The following is a 24,901-nucleotide window of genomic DNA, read 5'->3' as shown; positions in this document are numbered from 1 at the left end:
GATCTCCTTCCATACTCTCCTCCTACCAAGAGAAAAAGTGGGTAAAGCGAAAAATTAGTGCAAAGTGAACCCTTGGAGTCTGTTCCCTGCCTGAACCTGCCCCTACCAGACTACAGGTTAATTTCCAAGCTATTGACCTAAAATAATATTAAAAGAAATATTAAAGCAACAGCATGTTGTCAAAATATGTTATATCTCAAGGTAGGCATAACCCAAGAAGGTAAACAGAATGCCAGGGCAGAGCTGAGTTTTGTTAAAAAGCTGGATATAAATAAAAACAAGTGGAAAACAAATGAATTTGCACACATATACCAGGTATCTCTCTTCTTTCTAAAGGCAGCATTTTAAGTATCTGGAGCAGGTTTTTAATGCAGACGAGATTCCTTAGTGCAGTGATTTACTTTGATCACAGAAGGAGATACAGCTAAAGGAACTTTGACTCTGCTTTTGGAAACACCACCATCTCTCAGAACTAGGCAGATCCACAAAAAATCCTTTTGGGTCTATCAAAATTTGTAATGATTTTGATAGCAGATGTACTACCTCAATACACAATTTTCAAGTGCCATCTAGTGGTTATCTTAATTTTTATTTCAATTTGGTATTTAAAAATAACTTTCCCCACTTTTGAAACTTTTTTTAAAGTTTGTTACGTCTATCACTTACTGTTATTTTATTACGTGACTCTTGGTGCTGCAATGGTAAGCAGAAGCTTAAATTAACCCTAAGTTGAAGCATTCTTATGGACTGAATTTGGGTCAGAAGACAGATGATTTTAGGACTAAGAAATTGAAAGAAAAAGAGAAAAATAATCTTATCAATCTTATCCATAGGAATAAAAAAACAAAACAAACAAGGCACATATGTCAGCTCATTATTCAGAGCTTTTTCAGTACAACTTAATGACTTCTTATCATGAGAAAATTCTGACATGTTCAAAGTCTGTAAGTAATTAGAGCCTCAACTGCATGTATGAGAAAACCCTGGACAATAAAGCATGTTCTAAGCATTTCTCACACCAGATAAAGCCAAAAATCCACACTGCCACATCAAGAGGTTTCTGGTTTACGCTCAACCCAACCTGTGATGTTACATGGGCCCAAAACTTTGATATTCACCTACGTTTGGTGACTTCTTGTATTAGTCTCACAATGGGAATAATTACTTCAGGTCTTCTGCCGCCTCAAATATCCTCTTATTCTCAACGTATAAGGAACTGCGCTGACTAGGTATCCCGAAAAACAGCTAAACATGCACATGCAATACAGGGAGGCATCAAGCCTACAGCGTATGCCATGGCAGACGACCTGTGGAAAACACGCAGAGCACATCAAATTCTGAATTCAGTGCGTATGCAAAGAAACATATGTGCTTCTATCTCCATCTGGAAATCCCCAGGCACAAATATGGAAGTCAGTACCAGGTAGCCAGCCAACCAACCAACGAAAATATCTGGGCTTCCTTACAATGGACCTCTGAGAACCTAAAAGGAAGACGTTCTACTTCTGTGACATACTTTGGTAAAGCTACAGTAATATACATGTAAATTTGTGTCTGTCTCTACAGAGAAAGTATTAGAACATAGAGTTGGAGACAGAGTAAAATTTAAAAACATTGTTAGTAAACATCATTTTCTATTATTTTTCTACTGAAAGACTTGTTAGCTACCTTGCTGTGGCAGAATCTAAATCACTGGGCGGGGGGGGGGGGGGGGGGGGAGCTTAGCTCTTACTCATTCTGTCTTGAATCCAGATTTCAACGCAATTTAATAAAAGGTGGGAACATTGATATCTTCCTAATTTTTCCAGTTTGGAAACAGAGTTTGAGAAAGATGTAATCTTGCAAAAAAAGGTTCTGAAACAAACTCATGGTCAAACTGGGAAGCAAGCTTGTAACTCTGCCCCCAGCCCCAGCTCCCTTCTGCCAACGCTCCCTTCAGAAGATGTAAGATGAAGAAACTGAAAAGAAAACCTTCACATTCAGCAATCTTTTTGTGTGCTTGTTACACGGGTAATTACAGAGACATTAAACATCCCCAGCAAGGCATGCTTTAGATCCAACTCCAGGTGAGCCTCCGTGGAGCTGCAGAATTCAACGGATAAAGCACACAGGCACGTAGGGCTTTGCAGGCGTACACCATGGGCATACACAGGCACCGAACAGCCACTGCTGACCCACCACCCGTGCCGGGGATCACTACAGGTTGTAGTGCGGCAGAGCCCCAGCGAGCCAGGCGCATCACCCCATCACGACACTGGCAGCAAAGGAGTTCGCTGGGCAACCCAAATTGCTTGTGCGGAGAAAACACTGGATGGACAAAGCTGTAGGTGTCTCACTTTAGACTTGAGCACGGTCTCCCATTTGTAATGCACACAAGCCCTTAAACACATGGTGGAATGTGTCTATCTGATTTGGGGCTTATCCAACATCCTCAGCATAATAAATCATGTACAGGTCCTGGGAAATAGTGCAGCTACCTCTGGGCAACTAGATAAAAAGCAATGCTAAGGTTTGGAGATGCAGGAAATCACAAAGCTGCCCCTGAATACAAGAACAGGGCATACACAAGAGCAGTAAAATCTCATAATGCGCAGATTAAAAAAACAAAACAAAACAAACAAACCCAAAATGAAGGAATAAATAACATTACTTAAAAAACCCTCAGAAGGAAGCGTATTATCTTCTTGCAGGTGAAGCCCCCAAAAGGTGGCCTCAGCTACTCAGCACATTAAACTCTCCTTTTAACACCTAAAGCACAAAATCCAAGTATTTTAAAGTCCCATAGTTCTATATCTCACTGCCTAATTTTTGCACTTCGCCACTGATTTTATCCGTTGAACAAAAACATGCATTCAATTTGGAGGGCATGGAAGTTTTGGCCTACCTGGCTGCTAGCCCTTTTTTAGGATACAAATATTTCCTGTGTTCCATCAGGTGTGTGCCCACTCAAAGCCCACGCATAAAAATGACCTGAGCCAAGTTAGCAAAGAACTTCCCCCAGGATGCCACGCAACACCAAGCCCAGGTCCACTGCTTTTTTGCAGGTAAAATGTAGATACAGGTGAAAAATAAGCTCAAATTCTGCATGCATTTGATGGAAAAGGTCTAAAGGCCAAACCCCCACAGCTTAAGCAGTTAAAGAAAAAAAAAAAAAGGACTATCTTTACTCTCTTTCATAGAATAATTTTAAAAACAGCTTTATTTGAGAGCTACGCAATTAGAGTATGAATTAGGAAATCCTGTAGAATGGCAAACTATATCTTCACAAAGATGAGAAGTGCATAACTGAATGCACCCATATTTAATGGTTGGTATTTCACTGTAGTCTTATAGCCACTTTCTCCTGAAGCTTGACGGATGTTGGGCATGAATGACTTCAAACTCCTGGAAGAAAGCAAGCTACCATTAAAGTCTGTTCTTTGCCAAAGAGGTAGCTTTATGCCATAAGCCATAGTTTTCAGAGTTTTTCCCTAAAAACCTCTCTCTCAAATAAGCTTCCAACTAAATCATCAGAAGTAAGCAGGGCTGTAGACAATGGTCCCATTCTTACGCAATATGCATGCTCACTAATGTTGCAAAAATGCATCACCACCTCGAGGTCTGCTGAATATAACAGGCTCTTTTAAGGAGAAAGAGACTTGGCTCATTTTTAATTCATGGAAACACAATCACATGATTCAGCAATGTCCACTTCAAAAGATCCAAAGCTAGGAATTTGACACAAGCTGCATATAAAGGATTTAAGGCAAAATATTTTTGTACCTTTTCCCTTAAAATTAGATTATATAATTACTAGTTTCCATGCACTAAAAAACCCCATTGTTTTAAGAAAAGGGAAATATTAAAGACTACATTCACAGCACTTGGGGGCATCTAGTCCTGCTCAAGGCAGGCTTAGCTTCAAAGCGGGATCATGCTGCTTACACCTGCCCAGAAATGGAGAGTCCACCTCCTCTCTGGCACCTGTTCCGCTACCCTCACAATGGAGGATATTTTTCCTTATGCCCCACCAAAATTTCCCCTGCCCTAACTTGTGACTACTGCCTCTTGCCTGTCCTTTCACTGTGCACCTCTAAGAGGAGTCTAGGTCTATCTTCTTCATAATTGCCTTACAGATACTTGGAGTCAATTGAAGCCTCCCTTAGCCTCTTCTCAGCCCAAACACAACCAGCTCTCACAGCCTTTCCTGCTATGTCATGTACTCCAGACTCAACCACCTCAGTGGTCCTCCAGTTCTTCAGTCTCTCTCGTACGGAGGTCCACAGTCTCAGAAGCGCAGAGCACAGCAGGAAATCCCCTTCTCTCAACCTGCTGGCTCTTTTCTTGCTCACACAGCCCAGCCTGCCCTTTGCTTTTGTGGCTACAAGATCATGATGCTGAGTCCTATTCAATTTACTGCCCATTAGGATCCCCAGGTCTTCTCTGCAAAGCTTCTTTCTGCCTTTCTTTTGTTGAACTTCATGGGGTTCTGTTAGCTCACTCCAACTTTCTGAAGTCCCTCTGAATGGCATCTCTGCCCTCCTGCATATCCACTATTTCCACCAATTTGGTGTTACCTTTGACTTGCTGAGAATGAACTCCATCCAATCGTTGTATCATTAATGAAAATATTAGACAACACTGGCACCAATATCAGCCCCCAAGGAATACCAGCAGTAACTCTCTGCCAGTTCAGTGCTGAACCACTGGTTCAGACAATTTTTCACACACTGTAATCCATCCAACCATCCATCCAGTCTGTATCCAGTTTGGCTCCAGGGATGCTAATGGAAGCGTCAAAAACCTTGGTACCATCAAAGTAAACAAGGTCCTGTGCACTCCCTTTGCTCACAGCACCTTGTCTCCATCACTTCTTCACACTAATCAGGCACAATCTGCCCATGGTAAATCCATGCTTGGCTGTTCCGTCATCTCCTTGTCCTTCATGTGCCTGGAAACAGCTTCCATGAAGACCAGTTCCACAATCCTCTCAGGGACTGAGCTGAGGTCAGCCAGCCTGCTGTCTCCCAGATGTTTCTTTGTGCCTCAGAGCACAATTAAATACCTCAGGGTCCAATTTCCCCCTTTTGCATGATCCATGAGAATGACGACACTCTTTCATTTGACCTGTAGTAGCCTGAGATTATAGCCATGTTACCGCATTTGCCAGCAATTCTAAATGTAGAAGAGCTGGAAATACCAGTAGCTGGAGAACAGGTAGCACAGCTCGTTTAGCTCAACCTTTCCTATATTTTTTCAGAAAGGTGCCCAATACTACAAACCCAAGTTTGCAAACACCTCTCCCCCACTTGGAAAAAAAGTAAATCCATGAGATTTAAACATAGCATGGTATTTTTGTTGTGTTTGGAAATGTGAGTCCAGTTTCGTCCAAGCTTTCCTTCATATTTTGACTTTTTAAAAAAGTTTGTTTTTCAGTAGGGAGAAGAGCATTAAGCTACCGTGTTTCTAAGGAAAGCCCTAAAAAAAAAAAAAACCACCAAAAAAAAACCACCTCAAGAGAGCAAGAGCAAGCAAGTGAGCTTCCTGGTCAAGTAGTGTGTGTCATTTAAGAATAACATAAGAATACCTGGCACCGAATCAAAAATTCTTTCTAAAATCCAGATGTTTAACATCCTCAGAGATCTGTGGACTGGCCAGTTCAGAAGTTTGTTGCTCTACGTTCAAGGGCCTAAACACAAACAAGTCTACCCTGAAAGTCGAGGTCCCTATGAACTGGTAAGCAACTGCACAGACAACCACACATGATTTGCTGATCAAAAGCTTACTGGAAACAGTGAAGATGCCCAAGAACTTCAATAAGCTTAGATAGGACTGTCCAATTCAAGTTTCAAAAAATAACGTAACTTGCGCTGTTTGCTACAGTTTGGAGTTTGGGAGAAAACAAGTGAAAGGTCTCTTAAATACTCTAGAATTGCTATGGGATACAGTAATTTGGCAGCAATCTCTGTGATAGATGGGTCTTTCATAAGCCTTATGTGGTGACACAAAGGATGTCACTGCAAGAGACTGAAGTCAGCCCACCAAAGAATCACACACTTAAAATCAACTGACACAGTTCCTTCTATGAGTAGTGCAGGTTTGCACTGAAACTTCCTCAGGAAGCAGGAAAAGGTTTTTCTTTTCTTTTAAAAAGATTAAGTGGAGGGGCACTTCGGAACACAAAAGAACTCCCAAACCTGGTTGTGGATCCTTGTGGAAATCCACCCAATGGGTGTATTTCATGTGCATGTGAATGTAAACACATACCATTCTTAAGCAGTAACTCAGAAACCTCCATCTTTGAAATGCTGAGTGATCCTTTGTCTTTATCTTCTGATGCCCATTCACAATGCAACACAACTCACAAAGCTGGACATTTTTTGCCATTTAATAAACCGAGATCTTAAAAAAAAAATCTGAGTTAAAAAAAAGATCTTAAAATACCAGCCAACAAGCCACAACTTATTTAGGCTATCATCACTCTAAAAAGAATACCCCCATATATATTCAGCATTTTCAAAAGCCTGGGAAACAGATGGGTTTCTCCTGAATGCTTTGGGTATCAATAATGGCAGGTTACTGTGGACAAGAAAATACTTGTTACACAGTTTATTGTTCCTTGTACTCCTGTAGAGAGTACATCCTACTACCTATGCTATGTTCGTTATCTATGATGTAAGTTCCTCCGCTGATTTAAACTGTGACATTATGGTAAGGAAAAGAAGTGGACTTAACTGCGGATGTGCCAGGTTATTTGATCAATCCTACCTTCTTCATGCTACTACATAAACTCAGCAGGGCAACTCCTTTAGTTCAGTGGTCTCTAAGGTCATTTCATTCCCCCCCCTCCCCCCCAGTAACAGAGTCCTGAACTCATGCTCTTTGGGAAACACCACAGCATCTTCATGAAGTTACACTACAGACAGCTTAAAAATTTACTCCTGATTGGAAAGTTTTTCTCTGGAGTGTGAAAAACGGAAGATGAACCGACACTTCTGTGTTTCAGCATCTTTCCTGTTTTTCTGTTTTCATTGCGTCATATTAAATGACTCATCCCAGTCCTAAAGACTAAAACTAGATTTGTGAAAACTGGGTCTTGGCAACTCTTTCTGACGTTAGCATTAAATACCTCAGTTTGCCTTATATCACTGTTAAATTATAACAAGTAAAACATTTGGCTAAAGCTTAGGAAGAGCAAATGAGTTCTCATCATTGTAAATATTCTCAGTACAAGGGCAAAGTCAGCTCAGAGGAGAAGTACGCCACTTCCAAAGTCCATTATCTTTACTTCGCACTTCCACTGCACAGGCCTACCACTAAAGAAAAAACCCACAGAGATAGACAGCACAAAAAAAATCCCCAAATGTAAAGGCAAAGTGCTCTGTAAAATATTTACACACTGAGTATTTTCTTGAAAGGACGGATACCTTAAGACCACCCATAGTGGCAACAGTGACTTCCAGTAACAACGCAAACAGCCAAAAAGCTGATTTAAAGAAAAAAGTAAAGGAAAAAAACTGTAAGAAAACATTTGATGTAGGCAGTCCTAAGACTAAGGTCTAGAAAAGAGAACGCTGACACATAAAACACAGGTTCCCTCTGCTGCCAAGTCCCATGACCTGGGATTCAGCTATTTCTGCTCATTATGAATATAAAAAGTGTGTAAAAAAGATGCTGCCTTTTCCTTTGGGGTTTTGTTGTTGTCAGCTATTCTTTTTTAACAAAGCCTTGTACACCTCAAAAGTATGGAGTAAAACTGTAAACTGGAAGAGCTGCAGTCAAAAACGATGTTGCCGCAAGTAGAGGATCTGTCTGCACTGTTTCATTATATCTCCTTTCGGCAAAGTTTTCTAGAGAACCACCAAGAAAGCACCGGAGGTCAATAAAAACTGAAAGGAGAAGTCCTCTTAGTAAGATAGATGATTTAAACTTTGGGTTCTCATTTTGTTTACATTATCACCTATTTAAAACTCACATTTCTTAACCGACAGTCAAAGAAGAAGTGGCTTCATGAAAAATCTCCAACACTCTGGCTCCAGATGGGTGGTGAAAACTGCTTCTGTAGTTCTCTAGCAGAAAAAAAAAAACAAAACAAAACAATAAGCCTCCAGCCAACATAAAAAGCCACTTCACAAGTAAACCACACCTCAAACAAGACTGGATAGTGAAGATTATAGGTAGACATTATGGTTTTTATCTTCATATCTTTATGACCACAGAGAAACAACGATAGGACTATTGTTTTTCTCAGTTCTTTTCATCACTACTGGGGATCTTTGCTGATTGTTTAACACATGTCAAATTGAGTTTTTATGAATGCCTCCAAAATTTTTATGAGCTTTATAAAATGTATTATTATGCCTATGCAGATATTCCTAGGTGGAAAAACAGATACACGTTTAGACAAGAAGTATCTACATCTAACTATGTATACAAGTTAGGTCGTAAACTCAAGGTTTTATATTTAGCTACTGTGCCACTGGCCAAGGAGAAACTGCAGCTGTGCCCGCAAACAGGTCAAAATATAGTTTATTGAAATGAAACTATCAATACAAAACTATTCCTGTGAAGACAACTGCTGATGAAGCCCCTTCCTCTAGGCTTAAGGACTGAATCTCTTTGAGTGGAAGAGAATTTCCTGTTTTCTCTGTTGAGTGGCACAGCAATGACATCAAGGTTTGCCTTTTTAATAATGATTTGCTGCATGGTCAATTATCAAATAAAGAATTGATCACGTCAAAATAATTGTAAATGATACAAAGTCACAGATTGTGGAATATTTCCTATTTGCTGCAATGTTGATTTACTCAAATGTGGTATATCTGCCTTTAGTTTCTCTCCAAAGTGGAGCTCCCTTTTCTGTTTGCATTAGGAACCAAAGCAGGTAGTTTTAAACTACAGAGCAGAACAGTAACAGCCACCCTCCACCATATCACCTTCCTGCAGTGAACCCACTTGTTGCAACAGGAAAACTATTTGCCCACCACAACCCTCCCCCAAACTTTGCCTTGCCCAGAACACTCAGCCACCACCTGGAAAAGATGGAAGCAGAAGCCGACATGACAGGACACTGACTATCCCATGCTGACAAGGAAAGAAATTATGAGCACCCCACACTGCACCTGAACAGCAATCACCAAGTCTTCCTTACTCCTGCCATGTCCTTATGAACACAGCTTGCTTTGAAAACACTCACGTCAATGCAGTAGTCACCGTCTCATAGCGTTTCTTTAATTATGTTACCTCATGGCAGACAAGTGGCTTTGGCCACCCACATCCCTGCCTATAGCTACCACAGAGCAACATGATGTGTTAGAGCCACCAGGGCAGCTGAATGCCATCTCAAGCCCTTATTGCTGCATGCGAGGGGCTGCAGAAAGGCTAGCATGGGTGCCCCTCCAATGTCCAAGGATGACAACTGGTGTTGCAGGGTGGACAAGCGCTTCCAGCTACAGGATTAACCTCTAAGCGTTGTGGGTGTTTTTGCACTGCAGACTCCCTTCCTCACTACATACCTCAATGATCTTCCTACATCAAAGACAGCAGAGAATTCACTTGACACAGCCCCAGCTGCCTCAGAGGAGTGCCAAGCATGGGGCCATACATGGCCCTGTCCACTCCACAAAGCCCACTGCTGGTACACCACCACCCTCCTCTGCAAGGGCTTAAAGTTAGGACTTCTGTATGCTTTCCTGTCTGCAAGATTCACATCTGCAACAGTGGCGAACTGACTACAAACAGCCTAAATTCGTTATGAGAGAAAGGGCTGTACAGTGAGTAAGCAAACAAAAAGGCCCTAAAGACTAGTATTTTCAAGTTGTTATTATTTAGGTGTTTCCTCTAAGGTTGATAACAGAGTGTGTATACGTGTGTGGACGGGGGGATGGGATAGCAGATATATTACACAGCACACCTTGGAGATGATCTTTTTTGTAATAGAAGGTGCCATCGCTGGTTGTTATGCAAATAACAGCACACCAAGTACACTATGTATCTGCTAGTACTCAGGACGACCCCAGGCAAAACTCCAGAGGATGTCTCCTGAAGTCCCAAGATGATGTTAGGTCTTTGTCTTACAGAGAATTGTAGGCTTGAATTTACTCTGTTGAGCTTCAGTAATATCTTTAGAAAGCAGTGTAATGCCTGAGAAAACATCTCTTCTCATTAAAAAGACTGTGCATTTAAGTAATTAATTTTTCTCCTTGACAATCATTAAAAAAGAACAGTATCCTCACACACAAAATTATAAACAAGCTGTGTCTGCAAGAGCCACCACATACAAAAAAACCCCAACCCAACCCTGTGAAGACATCTCTCTGGAGAATAGATAAGGGATCAAAACAAGCAAAAATCCCAGGTTTCTTTTTCTTTTCCCCCCCCTCCCTTGTCTTGTTTTGCTAGGGAAGCCCTGAAGTCTCTATTGTGTTATCACAAAAACCCCATAAAAATATATAAGGTTACACCAAGCTTAGACTCAAAAGTAATTTAAATCAGCATGCATGAGATGGGAATACAGCCAGACCATTACTGAACCACCTGACACCCTTGTATTCAAAGGGGTTGCTTATTCATCCTCAGACAATTTGAGATTGTGCCTTCCCTGTTGCATGGAAAAGCAGCTTCTACAATTCAGATAATAACCTACAATACCTATAACAGGTTATGGATATCAAATCTGACTGAAGGATAAAGATCCAGAAAGAGTGAAAACAAACTGACAGCTTACATGATGTTTGAAGACCTCTCCTGAACTGCTCTACGATGTTATTCTGGAGCATCCCTTCACTGTGTAGAGTCCCCAGCAAAGTCAGAAATAAGAAAGATACGATATGATAAAAAAATACATGCAGGTTTGTAATTTTGTATTTTGTAGACTCTACAGTATAACTGAGCATCCTGTATGCACTGTTATCCCCTCGAAGGGGTAAGGAAAACCCAACTTCTGCTGTTTTTTTAACTCCTACCCAATAAAGTTCTAATGCAGGTTTTATTGCTTTGCACAATAAAAGCATATGGGAATGCAGAAAGTGTTTAAAAAAGGTCTCACTGGAGAAAGTAAACAGTAAGTAATTTGCCAGAAATCAGACTTTTTATTCTGTTGTATTATACATATAGTGAAATAATGTCTAAATTGAAATAGTTGAGATACAGTTTAACATGTGTAACTTCTGGATTTTGTGGCTCTATCAAACTTGTTTATTTTATTGTACACACATATTTACAAGAACTGGGAAAGGGGATTTTTACCTTCAGAGAGAGAGAAAGTCTTTTGAAATATGAATTGCTTTATGACATTAATAGCTAGCAAGGTGCATCTCAGAAGACCATTTATGCTGCAGTCTGCTAAAGCTCAGTGACAAGACGTACTGTATGCAAGCTCTACATCAAATTAGAACCAGTAATATCACTCAGTGAGTGTTTGATATGTAACATTTTGCTTTCTCCAAATTACTTGTGTCGTGTAACTTTTCATAGGCCATTACGGAAATTCAAATCAGCAAACAGACTTCTAAAATTTCCTACTTTTTTAGGCTATGGAAGTTACATTACATATACAAAGATAAGTAAGCCCTTATTTACACAGAAACTCACATTAGTAAATTAAAACCAACTCAGATGCTTCCAATTCTTATTTCAGTCTAAGAGTTATTTATTCTCAGTTAGCTTAGGCTGGTTCCTCAACACCACAAACCTCAGAGGATGCCAGGGCAATAAAGCTGTACTAAATGTTGGAATTTACGTCCACGACATATATGACTGTCAGCGTGTCAGAAATCATTCCATTTTTTGTGACAAAAGAAGCCACAAAGCTGAAGCCTCACAAGACAAATCATTTAGAAAGTTCACTACTTTGATTTAGGTTAAACGGATTTATGAGCTTAGAAACAGGACTAAGTTACTGCAATTTGAGTAGCTGAGCTCTGTAGCTGACCATACATGTACACTTTAGCCTACAGCAAAAGCCAGGTCAAGCGTATTTTTGGTTTATGAAAGTCAAATTATAGGAGATTTGAATGAAGAAAATCAATGAAAGGAGATTTGTGGAGTCTACCTACTTTACCTCACCACTGGGACAAAAGCATTCCCAGCAGAACGCAGATACTTAGCTATCAAAACTTTCTGCTGATACCTATCCTCAATCAGTGGTCTGCTGCAAGGTCTGTGCCACCAGAGCACCAGACTGCTGTTCACACCACAACAGCCACCAGGTGTCCACAGCCCAGAGAACACTGTGACCATACAGAAGTCTCCATGAGTGAAAACAATGTGCATGGTGTGTCCTACCAAAGGCCTGGACACATACCCAATATGTCATGGCCAGCTCTTAACCCATCTCTGACAATACAAAGGGGGAAACAGCAGCAGCTGGCAAGTGACTGCAGTGGGCTGACCACCACTACAGTAACAGAAAGCCATCCTACTACAGATGAAGTTTAAGATACAGGTTTGCAGATCAGTGACATCACCCAACCCATTTGTTCACAACTGAACACACTGTTAAAAGGCTCAGACACAGAATCAGATGGTGGCCAGATACTGGTTATCCAACTAACCCTAAACCCAACAAAGCTGCTGCCCAGAGTCAAAAGCAAACAAGGATTGTCTGGAGCTGAACGTGTACCCCGCACTTCTCAATTTCTGCATGAAGGAAGCAGCACAATACTGGATTTGCTGAGGCTTAATCTAAGACAATATTAAAGGTATAAATATCAGCTTGAGTTGCAGGAAAATGGGGAAGCGGGCATCTTCCTGAACAGTGAGATAGTACTGGATGCCACAACTAACCACCCCACTCTTGAGTCTTGTTACTTTTTTACACCACAGGTCACAAGCTCAGCAAGGCCACTGTCTTCAGCTGACTACACCAATTCACAGTACCTAGATGATCTGCCCCACATTATCAATGAACTCCTTGCACCCCCTGAGCTCTACAAACCATTACTTCTAGCGTGACAGGAGTAAAATTACCATTAGGACTCCTGGACTGCTGGTAAAACCAACGCTGACTGGGCAGAAGAAATATTTCAAGATTTTGATGTATTCACCTAATCTGTAGCAAAGAGATTATTCCTGGTGAAGACATTACAGTCTGGAAGCGCTGGAGGCTGGAGATGCCCACCCAAGCATGAGGACATGGGCTCAGGAGCCCCTCTGGACCCAGGTGGCCACCGTCTCCATGGGAAACCAAGACACAAGTAACTGAAAACTGAGTGGCCACTCCCAACGCTTGTCAGGAGCTTCGCATGGAAGCAATGAACATGCCTGTTAACGCTTCAAATACTCTTTCCTTTTGAATGGATCAAGTTTGAGAAACGCCATTCAAGCAAGTGGGAACTGCAAGCAAACCTGCCAGTGTGTCCCTAACAGCTCACAACAGTGGGGCTTCACAGTGGCAGCTCAGTGTCATTTACCAGCTCAGTGAGAGCCACTGATGCAACAACCACCATCCCCTAGTAAAAAGATTTTTTCAGGAGAGTGCTGTACGATACCAAAACTTTCTACGTTTCACATATGGTCTTTTCCAGACACTCAAGCAACATAACCCTCAGTCTAAGGACCTCACAGCTTAAAAAGTACCTGATACAACAAGCGATACAAAACAGTAACCAACCTCCAAATTGGAAAAGGCTCACAAATAAGCTAAAGATCTGAAAACTATCCCAGCTAATCACATTATAATTTATGAACCTGGGTATAGTTCAGAATTACACAAACCAGAAAACACACCCCCCCCCCCCCCCAACTTGTCTTGGGCTTATCCACATAGACTTTGAAAATCAGAGGGCAATGCAAGTGTGGAAAGTGGTCTTCATGATCACTTCCCAATGGATCCCATGTCTTGTCTGGTAACTCCTAAGACACTTTAACTGCAAGAGGCTGAGAGGTGCGGTGGGGGAAGAAAAAGAAAAAAAAAAAAAAAAAAAGAAAAGAACAAATAACATAGAAGCATCTCATCTGAACACCTACTGACATGCCCATGCATCCACCAGAACTGGCACAGGTTGTTGCTACCTGCTTTACACTAAATGAAGAGAGATGAGAAGGTAGAAGAGAATTGGTTTATCCTGAGTTTCAAAATAAATTTTCCTTCTTCTTTCTCCACAGCTTTCCCTTTGGGGGAAACAGGATGAGCACTAAAAGGGCTCACCTGATGATATCCAATTGATAACCAATTTTGAAAGGAAAAACAACTTTAATAGGTTAATTCAGCTTACGTCCCCAAATAAAGTCATGCAAGAAAATTTCTAATTAAGACAAAGCTTGGCATAAGGTGCAATGATTCCTAACATTATCCATATAAGCAGAAGTTATTTTCACTTCAATGTTTATATAGCTTGGACAAATTTGCAAACATGGCTGTGAAAAGACAGTTGAAAAAACAGTGGTATTTCCTTGCGTGTTCTCCTGGGCTCTTTCAGACCACTCTGAACTACTGGACACCAGCCTCTTTGCCTTACCAATATTTTCTAAGCCAGCATATGGGACCTGCTGCCAGAGACGCAGGACTGTTCAGCAGAGGAAAGAGGTGGTTCACAGTGCACATGTTTGCCTGTAAATTGGGCACAGTAGAGCCCCAGAATTGATATATGTACTGCTATGCAACATCTTCTGAGAGAGAACAGCAAGAGCTCCCAGTTACCCATGTGGGAACACATCAACCATGAAATAAGTACCTACACAGTGGCAAAGAAATTAGTGAGACTAGGAAGATACCTGTACTTGAATCACGGGAAGACAGGTCCTGAAGGTCCGTCAGTCTAATTCCAATACACCTGACATGTTCATTTCAGTGTCCTCCTAAGTTTAAAATATCTCTATAAACTTGGTACAGGACCTGGTTTTTATTTACTACCACATGTACAATATATTACTGTTCAGTGAATAACTTCTGGGAACTATAAACAGCTAGCTGTCAACCAGAATAAGGCAAATTTTAATTCCATTCAACCAATTTTCTTAATTCTACAAGTGTTCCCAAAAAGGCATCCATCACAAGCAGCTGTAGATCATCAGCATAATTTTTGCACTGAAAAAATGTCTACCTAGAGCATTAAATGTTTAGTGCAAACAAAGGCTAATCATTTGATGATACCAGAATACCTGACTGTAATGATGCTTGTTTCCCCAGCACCATTTATTAAAAGTGAATGAAATGGGTAAGAAAAGAAACTGTTCTTTTATTTTCAGCCCTGATTCACCCAAGTTTCATCACTCTTAGAAATATTCAGGAAAAACAGAAAAAGAAATTATGCAAAACATTAATGCCAAGTCTTCAATAAGGAGAAGCATACAACCAGTTTTTCGTAGCTACAGAGAAGGCAGTCAAAACGAGGCAAGTGAACACAACCATCCTGTCCTGGTTTGAGGTAAAACAGAACCAATTTTGTTCAGTAACTTCACTTCTTAGCTGGGCATCTTCTGACTACTGAAATTAACTGCATATTGTGCAGACACTGTTCACTCTCTCAGAGTGATAAGACCAATGTTTATAGCTGATGCTCAGGCATGGGATGCAGAGAGGCTCCTGCTTATGCTTATTGCTATAACACCCAACAGCAGCTGACTTTGTTATTTTCCCCATTGAAGGGTCGGAAGTGGAAAAACGTAGAGGGGTCCCACCTGCAGGGAGGAGTGGACAGGACAGGTGACCCAAAACTGACCAACAGGGTATTCCATCCCATCTGCCTCATGCTCAGTATAAAAGCTGAGGGATCAAAGGGTCACGGGCTCTTCCTTCAATGGCCGACGTCTGAGGAGGACTCTGTTCGTCTGCCTGTGATCCCGATCTTGAATGCAGATACAGAATCCAATTCCTGTCTGTCACTGAGTCCAGTCTGGGACTGCCCCAGTGCCAGCCGGTGTCGTGACTGTCATCTTGGGAGCTTGATACGGTTTTGTATATATTTCATTATTTCTTTTTATTTTATTATTAATATTTCATTAGTTTAGTTCCTTCTAAACTCATAAGTCTCTTTTTCCTCCTCTGCCTCTCTCTTTGAAGAGGGGTAGAGGGGACCATCTGTCGGTCCCGTCTGGGGTCCCTCGGGTCCCCAGTGGTGGATTTGGCCTAAACCACGACACATCTAAAAATCAAGAACTGCGCAGTCCAGGGACCCACAAAGCAGAGCAAAACAAGGGGAAAGAGGCAGAAAAGAAGAGGAGGAGATCCAGAAAAGACAAGCTGAAATACAAGTGTCAATTAGCCTTCAAAAGCCTTTGAGACTTCTCAAGTGTTTATTCAAATGAAGGTGTCTTCATCATATGTCTCACAACAGTCAACCACTTCTGCAACACCTTCTGAAGGCTGCTGTGGCAGCTCTTATCAGCCAAGCACAATGCTGCAGTCTAGTATCACCTTCAAGTATCATAACTTCGATCTCAGCATGTTGTACCTGCTATTGTTAAAGGCAACTGGTAACATGCTTGTAAGCGAGAGGAGGTGGGAAAATATCTGCCATTTGCATACATTCTCCTTAACTGTTACTCATCTCCCATTTTAGCCCTTATCAGTGAGCCACAAGAATTTAGTGTCCATTCGCCCAAGCTGCAGGAATTATTCAGCTAAGAAACAGCGGCAGAAAACAGAGGATGTTGGAAGAGTTCGTTGCACTAAAAGGAAGAAATCCTACTGCATTTTAAGTCTTATGTGTGAATAACGTGCACGTCCTTCACTTTGGCTGTCTTGAACATTGCAACTCACAACAGGTTTTTGCCAAAAACTGAGAGGTATGTTTGTGCATAATTGAGGTCACTGCTCTTTTCTCAGGGCCTCTGCAGGGGGATGTTTACCAGTCTTCACATTAGAAGAGCTGAAAACGAAAATGCACCAACAGAGAGTGAGCTCAGGGGACCAGAAAGATAAGAAAAAGCTCTTTCAGTGTTGTTGCTGTCATCTATCAAGACACTTATACTATTAATAAGGTAAGTAGAAGATACAATCTTACAAAGAGAACATCTTAAGACCAGAGGAGATTCCAGGTATATGGGATGTCAACAATTGCATGATTTCAAATAAAAGTAATTATGAACTCTGTAGTTTGGTGCCTAACTCTGAAGCTTCAAGGACTAGCACTTCCAAGATTTTTTTTTATTTAATTTTTTTTAAATAGAAGCATCAAGGGGGTTACTTTAATTAAAGTCTGGAATTTTAAAGTAAAGAATTTAAATGAACATAATTTTAAGAACTGGACCTTTATAACAGTCATTAGATAGCATAAAACCCATGAAAGGAGGAGTTGTTAGCAGCAACATCTCTTTAAAGACTGTTTTTATAAATTCTTGTATATGAAAAGGAATTTTAACGCAAATAGCTAATAATTTCCCCCCCCCCCCCGGCATTCTTATGCCAGGTATCAGCACACTTAATATCTCTATCATCTAATCAAACTGCTAACACCATTGCTAAATGAACCTTTTACTACAATATAGGCACATCCCAGATCTTCTCTCGCTGTTTTTGAAATCTGAGATAACAAGCAATAAAACAGTTATGTTTATGATCCACAAGACAGTGTTGAGCAAATCAATTCTCTTATTTTATTTTCTTAACACACCTGCTATTGTGGGATAAAAAAAAGGAAAGCGCAAAGACAAGTGGGCATGAAATTCTAAGATTGGGAGAGGGTTGCTTTTTATTAACCTCAAAGTCATTTAAAAGAAAATTGCTCAGGCCATTAATTGTAAGGTACTTCCTACATTATACGTCAAAAAGACAAAGTTTGGCTTTATTCTTTGTTGGTGCATGTCATCTTTTATACCTGTGCAAAATGCTTCCCACCTGCACAGTAAAACAAATTTCATACTGGGAAAAGAATTACAGAGATGTAGTACAGTAATGGTGATTTCGGCCCCAAGTATCAGGTGACTCATTTCTATCTGCAATATTGTTTTGTTAGTTGACTGAAAGGAAAATTCAGTGGACTCAGTAGACTTTAAGCACAGAACATATGCATATATGCAGTTTCTATGAGGTAACGTACATACAAAGCAGGAGATGGAAAGGAATTGAACTTGACCACCAATTCCATCAATGTTATTTCAAATAAATCAGAACAAGCAGGTTTCAGAGCACCGGAGCAATTCAGAAAACACAGAACAATGAAATCCTTAATGAAGCATCTTCAACTAAAATGAAAATGGTCATTTTTCTATTTGTTTTATTCAAAAAGCAATGCATCAAAGATGTTTCTTTTCATTAGGCAACTATTTCTACTTCTTTGGACCGAATTAATTATTAGTTTGCAGTTACTAATTTATTCAAAGAAGTACAAGTCTGCCCTCTAGTGACTAAAATATGCAAACTGAGTGATATTAAAGTGATAAAGTCTCCTCTTCCCCCTTGAGTTTTAAAACACTGGAATCCTGATGTTTCCTGCTTGCAAGATAAAGTGGGACAGCCAAAAAAGTATGCAAGAAGGTTGTACTCACACCAAAAAGATAAGTTGACCAGTGGAGTTATTAAAGTTGTTCTCATCAGGAACAAAAATTAAGCTAGTCCAATTTGGTTTTCTTTGGCACCATGGAAGCCACATGGTTTGCAAACAGACAAAAAACCCAAATCTTAGAGAAGGTCTTGGGCTGCATGGAATGCTGAAGACATGCAAACTGCTCTAGGTGAAACAGACACAATAAATGATGCAAAAATGAAACAAACAAAAAACTAACCAAACAAAAAACCTCAAACATACATATGCACAAAACCCACAAATAACCCCCCCCCCCCAACCTGCAAGTAGGATTTGCTCTTTTTTAGGATCTGAAAGGAAACACACAAATTCAAACACCATGAAAGGAGATCAGAGGAACTGCGTTTTCAAAGGGAATACATGTTTGATTTGAGGATGAATCAACTGAGGAAAAGAAAATTATTTCTTCACAAACTATAACTATGCATTGCAAAAGCGAACATTTGGCATCCCTAAGTTACAGGTTAAGACCAAGAATGTTAATGCACTAACGGATGAGTTATTTCTTCAGGTGTTCTGCAGTAGATTACTGAGGAAATGGTTCCTGAACCCTGATCCTCTTAAAGATCCTCCTCATGCAATGGAATACACTTGGAAGGCTGAGAAGTCACCCTGGGAATGGAAACAGAAACACCTCCACCCATGCTGTCCGGTTAGCCAGTTTTATAGCTCGCTGTGTGGTATTTGGGGAAGTAGCCTTTCATACCTCCAAATCATATTCTGTGCTCAGCTCAGGCACACAGATATGGAAAGTTAGATAGTATGATTATTCCATTAGCACGTTGCAAATTATTGAAATCCAGTGGTTTCTGCTTTCCTTCAGAGGAAAAGATGACAAAGCTCATAGCTGCAGAGGAATGTTTAAAAACGTAAGTCGCATACATGGGAATTAAACCCCAGAAAGTTGAAAAAGCATCCTTGTCCAACTTCATTAAAAAGAAGGACACATCGGTAAGCAACTGTTGTTCTTGGATGCCTGTTTTTTGTGTTGGGTTTCATTGGGGCTTTTGGGTTGTTTTTTTCCCCCCAGTGGTTGGAACTGTGCTAGAACGAGACGGTTAAGCTGCCCACTGTATCCCTATGCCATTCAGAGGCTAGGATAAAGCTGTAACACAGCTTACAAGCCCTATTCATCATTGCACCCCAACCTATTTGTAATAAAATTATATAGGCCATTGAAACCGCCCTCCTTATCTGCTGAGGAAGGACCAGCATGTATCAAAGGGTGACATGGAAACTCCTGGCCTCCTGCTATAGAAAAGTGTCAGGCACAAAGCAAAATCCTTGGCCAGAGTTTGATGGAACCATGAAGAAATTTAGAGAAAAACACTGGGAAGGGCTCAGATTTCAATTCTATAAACTCAGTACCTGGGGAGGGGAGGAGAGAGGGGCAGAATTTTCAAGCCTCCTATTCAGTATACAATATAAAAAAATATGTATATAGTAAATAACATATGTAAGTTGTTTCATATATATACACATATAACCTGAACAAACAAGAGACTGCAAAAGAAGGAAATTTAAGCTTTCTGCGAAATTTGTTATACTGCTACTTTGTCTTCCACAAGCCCCATTTCTTTTTTTTGTTTAAATTGTCCAGTCCTCTCATGCACAACAGCAACCCATATGTTACTTAAAAAAATAAATAATTTAAAAAAAGCAATACACTGATGTCTAATTAATTCTAAAAACACTAGTAACAAGGGATATTTCAACTCCAGCACAGATGCACATGTACCCCTTTATTATTCTGAACAATAGTAATTTCAAAATCTCATCTGGATTTCTTTAACTACATACATTTTAACTGGACTGTCTCAAACTAAAAAACTTTGCACTGCCAAACTGCTATTTACTATACAAAATGGAGAAAGTATATGTGCATGAAATTCCTTTAGGAGCAAATATCCTTTCCCTAAGTACATGTTCCTAAAAGCAGCGACATAAAACTGACATTTTCTGACTTAGCAGGTGATCTCCGTGTCAGTGCTCACTTTAACGACAGAAAGAGTTTTTTTAGTTCTTAGTCCCATTACCACCGCCGAGCCAACAGAACAACAAGCGGATAAACAGATCGCAGCCTCAGCTCTGCGTCACCAAAGCTACCCGCCAGGTTTTGTCTGCAAGACCAGTTTCTGTGCCTGTGACCCATTTCCCTTTCTCCCAGGATGGCAGAGCTGCCAGACAAGGCAGAATCAGGCCTAAAATTAACTTTATCAAGCACAGTAAAACCCCAGGAAGAACCAATTACGTTGCGTTGAGCAGGACAAACAACACACATTCCTATCATTCTTCCAGCTTTTGCATTCAGACAGATTTGTCACAGAAACCCCCAACTAGCCTGCAGCCCGACAAGCCTTTTTCATGTGAGAATGCTGAATATACCGGGAATTCCTGAGCACTCTCTTCCATCTCCCCCTGGCACGCTTCCTGAGTTAGTCCACACACCAGCCACCTTCAAGACACATTTACAATTTTGCAGAAGTGTTTTGGTGGAATGGACAGACGGACAGGCGTGCAAAATCACTGCAGCACTCCTACATCAGGAACTATAACTATGCCATTTAAGAAGCTAAAGTAACTGTGACTCTAGGTGGTTAGTGCTTGGGAGTACGATTTATCTTTCGAGGCTCATTTGTGCTACATTCAGCTCAACAGGGTCCTTATCCTTATTCAATTTTCTTTTAATGCCAAAAATAAATTGGGAAAAGCATGATTGTGCCCTCATAACAAAAAGAAAGAAATAAAATTAATGATTAAATCTTCTCAATTGTTTTGGTTTTAAATCACCTGACAGACTTTAGAATAAAAAAATTAGAGCTCTTTTACAAAAAATATAGAGAAGAGAAAAATGATGACTATTAATTCTTCTTAATGCTACAGAACACTATTAAATACTGAATGATGATGCCCAAGGGAAAAAAAGAAAGTATCAAAAATATTTTGTTAAATTCTCGCAACTCAACAAAATCTTGAAGAAAAAACACCACCAAAAAACTCCAAAACACCAAAGCAAAAAAACCCTACTCCACCAACCATAGCACAGCAAAAGACTCAACACTAAAATACCTTTTCCCATGTTGCAGCTGTCAGTTTAAAAAAAAAAAAAAATAATAATCAACTACAATGGCTACTTCTATTTTCACATCTTGTGATCAACCAGATTATAAAAGATGGTCTAAATAACAGGCCCAGATATTAAAAATATATATACAAACACACTCTGGCAATTTAACAGTAAAAAATTATTTTGCCCCCAACATGCTGTTCCAGCATCAGCCAACAGCTTTGCAGTCTCTTATTTCCTAGTGCACAAAAATAAATAAAATCTCAGAGGTGTTGCCCTAACAGTTATCTTCAATTTTTATTGGCTAGACTTCCCACAGAAGCCTTAAAGTGGAAAAAAAAAAAAAAAAGTGAAAAACTTAGATGCTAGGCACTCTGAGAAAAGTAGAGAAACATGAACCAAATAATTAACTAATTTGAAGGAAAGTAGGGACTCTCACAGGGAAGCTGCACTTCTTCCCAACCCCTCTCCAGTCTGATTTTTGTCTCAAAATGGTAGACCCTGCATTTTAATTAAGGAAATAAAGATGTTACTCAAAGTATGATCACAAGTCCACAGAGATGTATTTAAAGACAGACTTACAGGAGTTTTAGAATAAAGCTGGTTTCTTTAAAGATAAAAAATTATCCTAGTTGCTTTTCCTATTTCATCTCAAGAATACAACACTAAAACTATACCACGATACCAAGTTTTACACACAGATTACATAACCTTGCTATAAATGTATAGATTTGTGATGCTCTGTGATCTTTGATCATTTTCATCCAAGTGTACCTTCAGTTACATTTTCAGTCCTTTCCTTTCTCTTCAGGTCCATGGAAATTACACAGAAAAGGTAATAGCTCAATTTTCAGGGGAGCCCTCACATAAATTTGGGTGCCATAAAAAGGAGATGTGCTGGGATGGGAGCATCATCTTACCGTGAATCAAGTGGAGCTTTGCTGGCAAGAAGCCAGGTAGTGTAGAAGCCTATGTACGGTCTCATGGCTTTCCCAAAAGCTTTTCCTATTTAGATCCATGAAAATGCACCTGTTTGGATGCTGGTCAGTGACAGTGCCCACCCCTTTGAAGAGCCAGCTGTATGAGGAAAACTTTCCTACACAGGAATCCTCAAGGAAGCATACTCTCTCAGTAGGCACCACTCCACACTCTTCCCCAAATTCTGGATCTTAATAAGGGAATCTTGTTATGTTTAGTGCTGCAGGTCATAATTGGCTTTTGTTGTAAAAATCGAGAGGCCATGTGAGAGTGGACCCAGTGCTGGAGGTGTTGAAAGGGCTCTATTCCAGTATCTATCTAGCTGGCACCCCAGGACATCCACCCTATTCCAGCTCTCAAGAAAACAAGGGACAACACTGGTTAACTCCTCTGCAAAGAGTCCCAGCAATGCAGTAAAATAAGGAGTGTTAGGTGTCAGCTAGAGATTATTATTCTCCATTGCCAAATTACATATTTGTTTCTGTACTATACAATAGAAAGCAGCTTTAAATTCATCACAGGAGTAGCCTTTTATGATGTAACAAATTTAATGATTATTAGTTACCTAAAATTAGTTTCACCATAACAGCAAGTTGTCAGTTACAAATCACTTGGAAAACAACTCAAACTTACAAAGGATGGGAAAAAAAAAAATCCACTTTTTTTTTTAATTTAAGAAATGCTTGTCTTGGGTCCTTAATTGCTTTGTGCAATCACTCAGAGATACAAGTATTTATTTTAATATGTAATTACAGAAAGCATCTATATAAGTACTTTCTCCCCTCCTCCTAAAAGACATTTACAGATACCACAGAGCTGTTTCTTAAACAACATTATTAACTGGAAGGCTGACAGAGGACTGAAGCAACCCTTATGGGCTGAAGGACAACGGTTTTCCCCTCCATCAATACCACACACAAACCAACTCAACCACTATCATCCATCAGTCCCGTACCCTCTTCCTTAGCTTGTCTTCCAACACCATGAGCATCCCCAGCATATTAAAGAAAACCACCCAAAATAATCATGTCTGCCTTGGGAGATTGACGCAGCAGCTGGTCACAACCCCGACAACAATTTCAGTAACTATTGCATTTTTATTAGGAGTTTCAGAAAAGCTAGTTTTTAATGTCTATGAGGCAGTGCCTTTATCTCAATTTCACCTGTTCAGTAAAGGTTTCTTTACTCTGAAAGACAGTCAAGCTACTTCGGATGGGATGCTGTTGCCTAAAACCAGGCCTGCAATGCCTGTGAGCGTGCGAGAAGTGCTAGAGCACCCGAGGCCTCCCCAGGGGCTGGCAGATATGCCAGTGGACCCCCAGAAGACACTCACCCTTCTGGAGCAGCAGCTGGAGGCCAGGCAGAACACCTGGATGGCCAATCTATAACCTGAGGGCAGGAAAACGAATGCCACCCTTCACAGCAGTGTATTTACACCCTGCTTCCCCCTCCTGTGGTCACCAACTTGTGAGCACTTACACTTGGGCTCCATTTCAAATGCACAAGTCATCCCTGAAGTCAACAGAAGGGAGCTTTGGTGGAGAAGTTATGCCTATGTGTAAATATTCTCAAGATCAACACTTAAGATCTGTGGCCTTTGAGCTCTCACTTGTTGCAGCACTCCTGTTGACCTTGTGAAACTTTAGCAAGATGGGCTGCACACAGATGTCCCTGTCATACAAGCTAAAATTTTTTTGCAGAATCTGACTTTCAGCAGGAGGTGCAAACCAATAATAATAAAAATTATTAGTAGTATTATAAAAAGGATAAAGACCATGGGAGGAAGGACAGACTCATTTTGTCTTGAAAAAAAATAATAATTAGGAGAGCCAATTACTTTGTTCTGCCGCAGCCTCTTATTTGAGGGCAGAAAGGCAGGGAAAACTGGCTATAAAAATCCTGATTTCACAGAGGCTGCCCCAGAAGAAGAGAGTCATAGGGGTGCACAGCATACTCTTGAATATCATACCTTGGTGCGTAGCCAAGAGATATGCAAAAGCCAAAACACAGCATGCTAGGAGTTGCCCAAAGGCAGCTCTAACAGGGATGAGCTCCAAGTAGTTCCAAAAATGCATCAGGAGAAACTACCTTTGCTCTACGTGCTGCTCCGGGGCCAAGCACAGGCACAAACTGCACAGCTGGACAAGTTGTTATCACTGCAGTTAAAATGGGAACCAATTACTTTTTCTTTAGAGGTACATATATGAAACGTTCACTTGAAGGAGCTGAGCCCGCATATTAATGCCAGACTTAGCCTTGAAGGCTCTTTGGTGATTTTATACTGATTTTATACCATATTTCTGTCTTAAGACAATGCTGCGATACTCAAATCCTTTTCCTAACACACATTTTGAAGTTATAGCATGTTCTGCAGACTTCGCATGGCAATGCACTTGTATCGTCTCATAAT

General features: G+C 40.4%; 1 protein-coding gene across 1 annotated transcript in view; it reads right to left on the bottom strand.

Moving 5' to 3' along the window:
• The window catches only part of BBX (BBX high mobility group box domain containing), a 111,714-nt gene that overhangs the window by 70,179 nt on the left and 16,634 nt on the right, over positions 1-24,901 (bottom strand). Inside the window, exon 2 of the mRNA XM_082498182.1 lies at positions 7,955-8,048. The gene's annotated coding sequence lies outside the window, so the exon portion shown is untranslated. The remainder of the gene's footprint in view (positions 1-7,954; positions 8,049-24,901) is intronic.

Source organism: Vanellus vanellus, assembly GCF_965231255.1.
Source record: "Vanellus vanellus genome assembly, chromosome: 1".
Lineage (NCBI taxonomy): Eukaryota > Metazoa > Chordata > Aves > Charadriiformes > Charadriidae > Vanellus > Vanellus vanellus.
This window is presented reverse-complemented; position numbering and strand designations above follow the sequence as displayed.